The following is a 13,419-nucleotide window of genomic DNA, read 5'->3' as shown; positions in this document are numbered from 1 at the left end:
TTTAATCTCTTTTTTCATCATTCCTTGACATAGGCTAGAAGATGATAAAAAGGCGATTAAAATGTGAATGGCAGAAGATAATGTCCTTAATCTCCTAGTTAAGCCCAGTAGAGGTATATATGGTATAGACACCATTATAAAATTCACTGTTATATAGAATAAGAACTGCAAAGGTGGACAAAGTTTGGTTAGGATGGAAACAGAGGTTATTCCTAACTAGAAGAGTATAATTATCCCCATATTGGAGATAGGGAAACTGAAGTAAATTAAGTTGGACATTGTGAAATGAATAAAAATGGAGAAGGTAGAGGGAAATACTATATTTCATACATAACAAAGGAGGATTGTGAGTAAACTGCAAAGTTTAAGGGATGTAGTATATGTAAAGTAAATGTAAAGTTGTTCTAAATATGTTTGAATGTACCATATGATAAAATATTGTATTATTAGATAAGTTATTAAAAGTACATTGGTGGGCAATTACAGACCGTAAATAATAGCTAAAGAAGAATAAGGAAATTAGCATTTCACTTGGAGATATTTTGTACTTAGCTGTATTTTCTTATATTATATTTTGGAGGGATATATATTCCCAAATACATTAAGCTCCTTAAAAGCATCAATGGTGTATTATCTTTGAGAACTCCTTATATCATCGTAATAACATAAACAGGGACTTAATAAATATTTGAATGATTGAATATATTAATTCTAATATCTTTTTCCCTGCTCTATTTCAAATAGAGACCATGTATAAGTTGTTTCTTTTTAAATTTGTTTTCTTTTTACTTTTTTTGTAGATCTATTAAAAGTGAAACAAACACGAAAAATCACATGCAAATAGCAGAGTTCATCCTCCTGGGATGGTCAGATGATTCAGAGCTTCAAATTCTCATTTTCTTCTTTCTCTTACTGGCATATACACTCATCATTCCTGGCAATATGACTATCCTCATCCTCATCCTGCTGGATTCTCACCTTCAGACTTCAATATATATCTTACTCTGGATTTTCTCCTTCTTAGAAATTTCATTTACAATTCTGGTTTTCCCAGATCCTTGGGCAACATCATTACTGGGGACAAAACTATTTCTTATGACAACTGCTTGGCTCAATTGTCTTTTTAAAAATTCCTTTTCGTAGTAACTGAATTTTACCTTCTAGTGGCCATGATTGCTATATTGCCATTGGCAAGCCTCTATATTATACTAACATTATGAGCAACAGAGTCTGCACATTACTAGTCGTCTGTTTATAATTGATTTCATTCATGATCATCTTCCCAGGAATGATTCTAATGAAACAACTTGACTATTGTGCTGATAATATCATTGGCCTGTGATTATTCTCCCCTCTTATAATTATCCTTGACAGATACACAATTCTTAGAGACAAAGGGCATTTCCTAGGCAGTGGTGATATTTATGATTACATTGACATTAATCATTCTCTCCTACACACACACACACACACACACACACACACACACACACACACAATCTATCAGAAGAAGTCTGTCACTTGCTATTCTCACATGATTTAACTTTTAATAGCAGCTGCAGCTTCATATATATCAAACATTCAGTGAACAAGGGAGTTGCTATGCTTAATACATCAGTAATACATGTTGAATCCCTTCGTTTATAGCCTAAGGAATCAGCAAATGAAAAAGCCTTCAAGAACATGATACAGAAAATGGCATTTTTTTTTCCTAAAAAAGAGAAAGGTTTTTTGAACTGCCTAAAAAGGTACAATGAGAAATAGAGATTTCTGACAGTCTACACAAATATCTTTTTATTTCTGATGTCAATATCTCAAAAGTTTTTTTTTTTTTAATGGAACAAATACACCTACCAAATTATTTTGTATTTATTTTCTACACACACACACATACATACCCAAACACACCCATGTTATACATATGTACATATGCATATATGTGTGTATGTTGTTTTTCTCAAGGTAATTTCCTTGACTATATGAGCTATTTAATTTTCTTCCTTTGTATTTTCCCAACATAGCACACTGGCTCACACACAGTAGGTAAATAATAAACTATTTTTTAAAATTGTCTGAGTTTTAATTTTATTCATTATTTTTAGAAGTCTGCATTACTTTTATGACTATATTTGCAATACCTCGATATCTACAGAAATGATCTTCAAGTTGCTGTGATGCCTCCTCAAAATGAATCATCACTTTGTACCTGACTTATTTTTGATAAACCTCTTCCTTGTTAAGGTCTTGATCAAAGCATTTCTGATTTGATTAGACCTAGAATCATAGAAAATACAATTAAAGAGAACTTATGTTACACTAGATAGCATTCATGATGCTTTACAATTGCTTATGATTGCTTTTTCTTCCTCAAATGCTCAAGTGAAGTTGTAATAACATCAATTTGGGAATTTATGCCAATGATTCAAAGTGTATCAGGACTGCCAATTTTGTATTACTCTTATTTATCATCTCCCACAACATTTTTATTAGCAGACACCTACACTGCTTGATTTCCTGCTAGTTTCATGAAATCACTATTATATGATTAAAGAATACCCTCCATTTGATATCACTTTATTCTGCCATATAACTAGTTCATTTCTACTTCCTATCACATAATTTCTTATCACTTACTCATATACTTTTAGAGTCTCTACTTGGATATAGGAAAATGGGGCCAAATCTTACTGGTTACTCACATCTAATATGCACCATTTTCCCCCTCCTTTCTGCAATTTTTATAAAGCATAAACCAATACATTTCTTTCTTTCCCTTCCACTAGTCTTTAATGTAATGGAAAAGTAATGCCCTACCCTGCTTTTTTCTGCAGCATTGCTTGGAGGCTGTGAACTTCCTTCCCTCTCTACCAGAAATTATTTCCCCTATATCTCTTGTTCTGTTCTGTTATATTAATTATGTGGGCATTTAAAGCAAATATGGATATTAAGAGAAATTTTACATAGTCCCTCTTCATATTTTTCATTCCCATTTCCCTCTATATGATCACAACATGGAAAATATTGAAATATGTTTTGCATGATGATGTGTATAACCAATATCAAATTCCTTGCCTTCCCAATCAGAAAGTAGAAAAGGGTAGGAAGGAAAGAATTTGGAGAATAGAACATTTTAAAAGAATAAATAATTAATATAGTTTTTTCATGCAGTTGGAAAAATAAAATGTTAAAAAATAATGGCCAGAATCTAGCAGATATAATGAAAATAATATTAAACAAACAAACAAACAAAAAGGAATAAAGAAAACTGCCTGTTTATATTTGTCAAATTGAATGACATATGCAATAATTATAATGAAAGAATAATGATGGAGTTAAAGCAGAGTAAAGGATAGTTTATCTCTCAAATATTTGGAAAGGAAGAAATTTATGATCAAAGGAGAACTAAAGAACATTAAGAAATGCAAAATGGACAACATTGATTACATTTACTTAAAAAGTTTCTGAACAAACAAAGACTTAAACAAGGACAAAAGAGAAATACAAGGCTGGAAAACAATGTTTACATCCAATGTTTCTGATAAAAGCCTCATTTCTAAAATGTATAAAGAATCAAGTCAAATTTATAAAATCTAGAATTACAATCTCAAGGGGAAAATACTGCAAGCTGCCAGAAAAAAAGCAATTTAGTTATCAAGGATCAACTGTCAGAATTAATCAGGATCTGGCAGAGTTTACAATAAAGGATCAGATAAACCCAAACACTATGTGAACACAATTATATAACACTTCTCACACAACATGACAGATCTAATCAATTGGAAAAATATCAATTGCTCCTAGGTAGACTGAGTGAATATAATAAAAATGACAATTTGGCCTAAATTGGTCTACTTGTTCAATGTCAAAACAATCAAACTGCCAAAAATATTTAATATAACTAGATGAAATAATAATACAATTCATCTAGAAGAAAAAAAGATCAAGAACATCAAGCGAATTAATGAAAAAAATACACTGGGTGATGACTTAACAGTAATAAACCTAAAACTTCTAATGCAGCACTCATCAAAACCATTTGGTACTGGCTAAGAAGTAGAGTGGTGGGTCTGTGTAATAGATTAGATACATACAACACAATCTAATATTTGATAAACACCAAATTCCAGCTATGGGAATAAGCACTGTATATCAGACAAATTTTGGGGGGAAACTGGAAAATAGTACTTCTGAAATTTGACATAGTCCTACATCTCACACCCCATAAAAAATAAGGCCAAAATGGGTATATGATTTGGGCATAAAGTGCGATACCATAAAAAAAAATTAGGAGATCAAGAGATAATTTACCTATCAGATGTTTGGAGAAGGGAGGAATTTATGACCAAGGAAGAAGTAGAGAATATTTTGAAAGGCAAAATGAACAACTTTGATTACATTAAATTATTTTTTCCCAAACAAAATCACCAGAAACAAGATTAAAAGGAAAGTGCAAATTTGGGACAAATCTAGTGTTTCTAATAAAGATCTCATTTCTGAAATATATAAAGAACTGTGTCAAATTTATAAGAATGAAAGTCATCTCCCAGTTCATAAATGGTCAAATGTAATGTTCTAAACATTTTGCACACTTTCGTGCACAGTATAAGATTTTACACACAGACAATTTGCATATGATGAAATTAAACACATCTATAGTCATATGAAAAAATCCTCTAAACCACTATTTATTAGAGAAATGCATATTAAAATAACTCTAAGGTACCACCTCACTTTTCCCAGAATGACTAAAATGACAGGAAAAGATAATGATAAATGTTAGAAGGGATATAGGAAAACTGGGACATTAATCCCAGCTTTGTAATTACTAGATCATACTAGTAGTTATATCTTGGCAAAGTGATACTTAATACCAGGATTATTGTGCTGAATGTTTCAAAATAAAGGTTTTCATAGGGAAAAAATTACACACAACACACATCAAATTTTAATCTGCTTTATTAACAATTTTTCCATCATTTTCTTAAGTATAGATAATCAATAAAACCATAAATCAAGACTTGATTTGTAGAGTTTGACAGTTCATCCAAATATTTCTTATAGATTTAATAAATTTTTAAAATTTATTTTAGATATGACATCTTTAACTATGAATTTGTCTATAAAAATGCCTACCAATTTTCTTTGTTCCTTTTGATCTTGCCTATATTTTTATTTGTCCAAAATCTTTTTAATTTAATATAATCAGAATTATTCACTTTATAACTCCCAATGCTCTCTCTTTCTCATTGATTCAGAATTTGTTCACCAATCCAAAAGTCTAATAGGTAATATATTCCATGTTCTTTACTTTTTTTGTAATATCTCTTTATATCTAGATCATGTATCTAAAATATATTTATGCTCTCATGTACAATCATTTTTTTTCTTCCAACTATGTTATTTCAATGCTTGTTTTTTTTTTTATTTCTTAAGTTCAGGATAAAATAAATAAAATGTTAAAAAGAAATATATCTTTCACATCATCTTTCTCCATGTAAGTAATGATTAAAGGCAAATCAAATTTTAAATGAGCACTTTAGTGTGCCTTGAAATACTTTCCTCAAAACTAAAAGTGCTGGGGTAGCTAGGTGGCACAGTGGATAGAGAACCAGCTCGGAAGTGAGGAGGACCTGAGTACAAATTTGGACTCAGACAATTGGTCATTCCTAATTGTATCACCTTGGGCAAATCACTTAATCCCAATTGCCTCAACAACAACAGCAACAACAAAAAAGTACTATTAAAAACTGTGCATACTCTTTAATCTAGCAGTAACATTACTGGTTTTCTATCCCAAAGAGATCATAAAAGGGGAGGATGATCCACATGTGCAAAAATGTTTATAGCATCCCTTTTTGTAGTGGCAAGGAACTGGAAATTGAATGAATGCCCAGCAGTTAGAGAATGACAGAATAATTATTTTATATGAATTTAAAGGAATATTTTTAGAATCCTTACAAAGTGATAAGTCAGTTGCCAATTTAGCATGGTACTTAGCAAATTCTCTAGCTCAGTAATGTATGTAAGTACTCATTGGAGTTCACACTTTTGGGAGATTCACAAGTCAGAAACTCACAATCCTACTTTCTCTGAGGAGGAGTCAACCTTTTACACTGAGCATAAAAATAGCTTCAGTGAGCCAGTCAGGGTCAGTTCAGAAGAAAGCCACGAGTTGGAGTTGAGGCAGAGGCAGAAGCAAAAGACTAGCAACGAGAGCTCTCAGAACCAAGGAAAGCTGAGGCCTCTAAGAAAGCTACCCTGGCCCAAGGAAAGAGAAAATAAACGTTTGGATTTTATCAGCTGGCTGCATTTGGAGTGATTATTACTTTCAACTGAAACTAAGGCTGCCTCCCAAAAACCTCCCCAAGAAACCTGCTCTCACAGAGAACCATCATATATTATATAAAAGAAGAAGGAACACTACAGAATATTATTGTCCTATTAGAAATAATGAGCATGCTGATTTCAGAAAAGCCTGGCAAGACTTTGATGAACGATGCTGAATATAGCAAGCAAAACCAAGAAAACATTGTACACAATAACAACAAGATTATATGATAATCAATTGTCTTCTCAACAATGCTATGGTTCAAAGTAGTTCCAATAGACTTGAGAGGGAAAATGCCATTCCCATCCAGGGAGAGAATTATGGAGACTGAATACAGACACAACATAGAATTTTCATTTTTTTGTTTCTTTGTCTGTTTGTTTCACATGTTTTTCCCCATTTGGTCTGATTTTTCTTATGCAGCATGAAAACATAGAAATATGATTAAAGAATTGTACATATTTAACTTTTATAAGGTTTCCTGCTGTCTTGTGAGGGGGAAAGTAAGGGAAGGAGGAAGAAAAATTTGCAACACAAAGTTTTAAAAAACAAATATTTAAACATCTTTATATTAATTTGGAAAATATAATTTTATTGAAATTTTTAAAAATACTTTCCTCAAAATTTTTGTAAAATAATCATAATAAAGATTATTGTTTCCATCAATATAAATAGGCAGAGGACATAAGTGTGAGTTGAATGAAAAGAGAGAATATCTTTTAAAAATAAAATTAAAAGGAAAGAGAGGAATCTACTGAGAGAAAGGGAAAGAAAGAGAGAACTGGAATGGTATAAATTATTTGCCATAAAAAAGTCAAGAAAATTGTTTTACAATGGAGAGGAAGAGGGGGAAGAGAGGAACAGTGAGTCAACCTTTCACTCATCAGAACTGGTTCAAAGACAAAATAACATAAACACTCAATATAGATATAGAAATCTTCTTAGCCTGCAGGAAAGTAGGAAAAAATAAGAAATAGGAAGGGGAGAAAATGATAAAAGAGAGGGCAATATTGGGTGAGAAAGTGGTCAGTGGAAAAACACTTTTGAGGACAGAAAGGATGAAAAGAGAGAGAGAATAGAAAAAAAGGGGGGAAATACAGTTAGCAATAGTAATTGTAAATATAATTTTGAAGTAATTTCTCTGATAAGGGCTCATTTCTCAAACATAGAGAGAATTGTCAAATTTATTTAAAGAAATAAGAGGCATGGTCCAATTGATAAATGATCAAAAAATGTGGATCATGCCCAAAGAAATATAAATTCACGCATATTCTTTGAACTAACAATACCATTACTAGGCATGAATACTAAAATATATTTTTCTAAAAAGGAAAATGATCTTTATGTACAAAAAGAATTAGAATAGCTCTCTACTCAGGGCAAAAATTTGGAAATTGAGGAGATACCCACAAATTAGGGAGTTGTGTAGTATGTATGTGATTATAATGGAAAATTATTTTTCTATGGGAAATAATGAGTAGGATACTCTCAGAAAAAAAAACAAACTAAAAATTCCTCCATGAACTCAAGAAAAATGAAATGTACTATATATAAAATAACAATAGCAATGTTCTGAGATGATCAGCTGTAAATGATTTTGTTATTCTTATCAGTACAGTGATCCATGATGACTCTGAAGGACTTATAATGAAAAATTCTATTCTTACCCAGAGAAGGAACTGATTGTGTTTGAACACAGATTGAAACATTCTCTAACAATCTCTCTCTCTCTCTCTCTCTCTCTCTCTCTCTCTCTCTCTCTCTCTCTCTCTCTCTCTCTCATATTTATTTTTTTATTTCATTTTTCTTGAGGGTTTTTTTTGGGGGGAAGATCTTTGTTTTCTTTTAAAACATAACTTTTTTGGAAATAAAAGTCTTCTTTTCTTTTTCTTCTTCTTTTCCTCCTTTTTGTCATCTTCCTTCTCCTCCTCCTCTTCCTCCTCCTTCTTGTTCTGATTCTTCTTATTATTATTGCTATATTATCACCACCACCACCACAACCACTTCCACTACTCCTACTGCTGCCTCTGCTCCTACAATGCTACTAAGTGGCAGTGCTCAAACTCAAACTCAGATCTCATAAACCCAGGTCCTATTGAATCTTTACCATTTACTGGTGGTAAAGATTTTTATAGAATACCACAAAATCAGAAATCATTTACTAGTACTACTAAATGCCAGGCATTGTATTTTATGCTAGGGATAAGGACAAGAGAAATGAAAGTTTCTATTTTCTAGAAGCTAAGAGAGAAAACAATAAGGCATATGTTAGTCTCACATTCTGAAAGTGTACTTTTGGGGAGGCAATTTCTGCCTTATAGAGTCTCTCTTTTCCTTTATGATGTTGTTCAGGTATAATCTTTTTTCTTAAGCCTTAATTGAACCCCAGAATTCTGCTAGTGCCTTCCCTCCCAATCTACCTGGTATTTAATACATATCCATATACATACATACATATATACATATTTGTATATATATATGCATCAATACATACACACATACATATATGTGTGTATACTCACACACAAGCCTATATATGCTTAAATATGTAAACATTTGTATACATAAACACTGTTTCTACATTTCATCAGCCCATAAATCTGTAACATTATTTTCAAGAGGAAAATTAGCAAATGTAAACAATTGAAATGTGTATAAATTTTGGTGGCCAATACTCTGTGTACTTCTTTTTGTACTTGTTTATACCATTAAAAAGTAAGAACCTACTAGATTTGACTACATGTATATAGGATTCCTACTACTTTGTAGAATAGAATTGTAGATCATTTCACCTCCAGTAATTCTGAGTTTCATTGAGCTAAGCCAGTCAGGTGTCTCTACCAAGCCTGGTATAATTGTGGTGAGACCCTGAGAGTTGGGTTCCACTATGCTGTCCTATAAGTAACAACAAGCCAACCCAAGTCAGAAATGGATTAAGATTAAAGTCCAGTGATAATAATTAGTGAGAATTGTGCCAAGGCACAGTGGCTATTGCATCTGCAGCCTTAGGAGAATCAGAAAAACCAGTCTACCCTCCACCCGCAAAAAAAAGAAAGAAAAAAAGATGCAAGAAGCTGGAAGTAAAGATTGTTTTTTAGATTCTTGTATTTGGAGCACCCAGTACAGAACCTAGAACTTAAAATTCACTAATTAAGTATTTGGAGATCAAGTTTTTTTTTTTTTTTTTTTTTTTTTTTTGGATACATTTAGAGAATAAATGCAAATGAATTTGTGTCATTAAGTCATTTCAGTTGTGTTCAACTCTTTATGACACCATCTAGGGTTTTCCTGGCACTATAGTGCATTGCTACCTACTCCAGTTCATTTTACACACAAATAAACTGAAACAAAAAGGTTGAAAGGAGCAAACAGCTGTTAAGAGTCTGAAGTCAGATTTGAATTTGGAGAAATGAGTCTTCTTGATTCCAGGCCCAGCACTGTTATTTATGGTGCAACGTAACAGCAAATAAAAACCTAATAGTGAAAACAAAAAAGGACTTTGAGATGTACAACTCTAGGATATGGAAAATCACGAAAGTTTTAATATAGAAGGGGATGCTTAAACTGTTTTGAAAGAGGAGCCTCTGAGATGGAGATGGGGGAAGGATGCATTCTGATCGTGGGGAACAATCAGTATTAAGAGACAGAAACATAAAAAATTTGAGCAGCTAAAGAATTGATAGCTTTCCTTATTCAGCTCACACATTTTTTCCTGTCTATACTATAGGATACATTCAATATCCCAACTACATATCAAAAGAAAAAAAAAACTTGTTATTTTTTCATACAAATCAATCACATCAGAATCTGCTTGACTCACCACTGGAATTTTCTGATTATATGGTAGAGGATTGTATTTTTTCTCCTTTCCTGTTTGTCACTTTTATTTATGTCTTTCTTGAAGATACAGATGACATGCTTGACCAATTTAAAGAGGGTGCTTCCTGATTATCCTCCAAAAAGTTCATTCACTTCTTTATTTCTTAAGGTATAGATTGAGTTGAGGGGTGACTATTGTATACACAGAGACAGTTGCTTTATCTGTGTGTCAATTATGGGGAGTTTTATGTTGAAGGTACATGAACAGGGCAATGCCATAGCAGAGGCTGCAACCAGGAGGAACAAATATACATGTTTTTTTTTCAATTACCAGCAGCACAGAGCATTCTCAAGATGACCATGAAAATGCAGGGATAGGAGCAGAGAATGAGCAGGCAGTGGCTCATAATGAAGAGCACAGAAATGGAAAACACCATCATCTCATTTTGAGAGGCTTCCACACAGAATGGTAGCACCATAGGCATGATGTCACAACTGAAGTGCTGTATTTGGTCTGTGACACAGACAGGGAGGGTGTAGGTGATCCGGGATAACTCTTTTAGTGGATGCTGCAGCCAATTGCAAGCAGCCCCAAGGTGTATGGGCCCAAGGCCCCATCAATAAGGTGTAACATAGTGGCAGCAGATAGCAACAAAATGATCATAAGCCATGGCTGAGAGTAGGCAGCAGTCTGTCAGCTCCAGATGGTAAAGACATACATCTGAGCTGCACAATGAGCCACACTCACAGTCTTGGGTGTCATTAATCAGTGTATCAGCAGCTGAGGAACCACCCTGTGACATAGCACACCTCCAGGAAGGATAGATTTGCCAGGAAGAAATAAAAGAGAGTGTTTAGGGTAGAGTGCAAGTGGAATAGACAGATGATCAGCATGTGTCCCAAAATTAAATATGTATTTGATCAAGAAGATAAGAAATAGCACTGGCTGTAGCTCACTTAGAGAGGAGAAAGCCACAAAGGTAACATGTCGAGATCCTGGTTTTTCTTCATTGCTGGCTCAGAGCAATAGATTGACAGAGATAACCAAGAATTTCTTAAAAGATGAAGAAACATATTCAGAGAGAGATTCAGAGAGAGACAGACCCAAAAAGACAGACAGACAGACACACAGAGAGACAGAGACAGACAGAGACAGACAGAAAGAGACAGAGAGAAAGAGAGAGAGAGAGAAACAGAGAGAGAGAGAGAGAAACAGAGAAAGACAGAGAAAGAGACAGAAATGGAATCAGAGAGACAGAGGGACATATAGAAAGACAAACAGAGACAGAGAGACAGAGGCCAAGAAATGGAGATAGAGAGAAGCAGACACAGACACATACATACACAAAACACATATACACATACACAGAAGAGAGATGATGGGAGCTAGGGATCCAGGGCAGACATTTGAAGAATACTAATAAAAAGAGCTTAGTACTCAGTGATCCATACAATTACCTACAAAGAAAGCCAATAAGATCAGTATCACAGGGAGAAAAAAATAATGAAAGAATTTCAGGGGTACTTTTAGAAGAGAAAGAATGAGGGTTTGAAAAATTATTCTTGATTCAAGTGCAAAACATTTATCTATCCATTTATTTATTTATCTATGTATTTATTTATTTATTTAATGAGGATATATACAATCCTCAACACTGGAAACTGCTTCCAGCACTAAAGATTTAACCCATTTTTGACTTTGTTATTGTATTACATGTAGACACATAAACCACAAAGAGAAAGGGTAAAAGTTGTGCCCAGCCATGGGACTAATCTATGTGAAAGAGTGCATTTGAGTCCATATCTTCCTAATTTCAGTCTAGTTTCTCTTTCCATTATTCCTTGATGTTTCTATTATTGCTATCTTGGGGGAAGTATAGATTGTTCATGGAGGACTAGCACCTCTGGTATGAGGGTTAGCAAACTTTTTTTCAGGGGTTTTTAACAAACTGTTAAGTTCACCAGTCACCCAAGTCTCACATGTAGCTCCAAAAACTGTAGCATAAGCCGGGCCCAGAACATAGTAAAACCATTTCAGCAAATGGGTTAAACCAGGTTAACTCCATCTGTGTATTAGAGATATCTGCCCTATGAAGACTTGATAGAATGAATAGATTAGAATAACTTCTTCCAGTGCCCATGAATTAATAATTAGATACTTTTCTGGTATAATACCAGATTGAACTTTATATTCTACTCATTGCAATGACATATATTTTTTCCTATTGTCACCAAGATAAACCAGGACCAAAAGAATAGAAGACAAATGGATAGATTATGGGGGGAAATTATAGAGTTTTCCTAAGGAATTGAAGGCAAGTTCTTTTGTGTTTAACAGCATAGAGCAGTTCTGTTGGGAATGAGTATTATGGGAAGCAGGAAAAGGAATTCTTATGGTTTATAGCATTCCTGGTGAATGTTAAGTAGATATAGAATAATTGCCTTTATAATTAAGTAGTTCCAGAGAATTCTGAACCTTTTCCCTTAAGATTAGATAATTATTCAGAAGGGTAATTCTGGAAATAACTACATATTCCCATTTGTATACCTGTTTTACTTTCCTAAATTATTTAGCTTGACAAGGAATTTTTTTTTTTTTTTGTCTCTTTGGACACCGTCTTCTAAGCTTCTATTTCCAACTTGTTTTAAAATGGACTAAGTTTGATATTTATTATTATGTCTTTTAAACTTACCTCTTCATGACACCTTTTCCTTGTTCAATGAATTAATCCTCTTGAACAGATTTCAGTCATAGTAGATAAGACATCTTTTGTAATTTTGGAAAGTTAAATTCTCTATTCTCTTTAATGTTTGATGAGATATTCCTGAGAGCTGTCTCAGAATCTCAAAGAAAAGACATTCCTATTTGAATGACAAAATAGAAAATGATACTCGACATCCTCCATTGACTGGCAATGAGTGAGAGTCTCAAAGAATGTATGAGAGAGCAATCAATAGTGTGTGAAGTACTGGACAATACTAAACAAATTACTGAACTCATTATTTTCCAGTTTTTCAGCAAACTATATAGTATACTCTTGTTAAATTTTCATCAGTAAGCTGTCAAGGATTGACAAAATGTAAGTACGTTTTAGTTTTAGTATTTTTTTTCTTCTTTCTATTGATATTATGACAAAATACTGTGCATACTTCTTAAACATGATTATATATCTGGACATATCTGAACAAAAGCATTTACATTCAATAGAACAAAAATCAAATATGAGCACTAACTTGTTATTTCATTTCCTACTGCTTATTTATTAATTTTG

General features: G+C 33.1%; 1 pseudogene; it reads left to right on the top strand.

Annotated features, from left to right (window-relative positions):
* The window catches only part of LOC127538703 (olfactory receptor 6C3-like), an 8,464-nt pseudogene extending 7,055 nt beyond the window's left edge, over positions 1–1,409 (top strand).
* The last annotated feature ends 12,010 nt before the right edge of the window (positions 1,410–13,419 follow it).

This window comes from Antechinus flavipes, chromosome 5, assembly GCF_016432865.1.
Source record: "Antechinus flavipes isolate AdamAnt ecotype Samford, QLD, Australia chromosome 5, AdamAnt_v2, whole genome shotgun sequence".
Classification (NCBI taxonomy): Eukaryota; Metazoa; Chordata; class Mammalia; order Dasyuromorphia; family Dasyuridae; genus Antechinus; species Antechinus flavipes.
The sequence above is the reverse complement of the archived record's forward strand: the minus strand, read 5'-3'. Positions and strand labels throughout refer to the sequence as shown.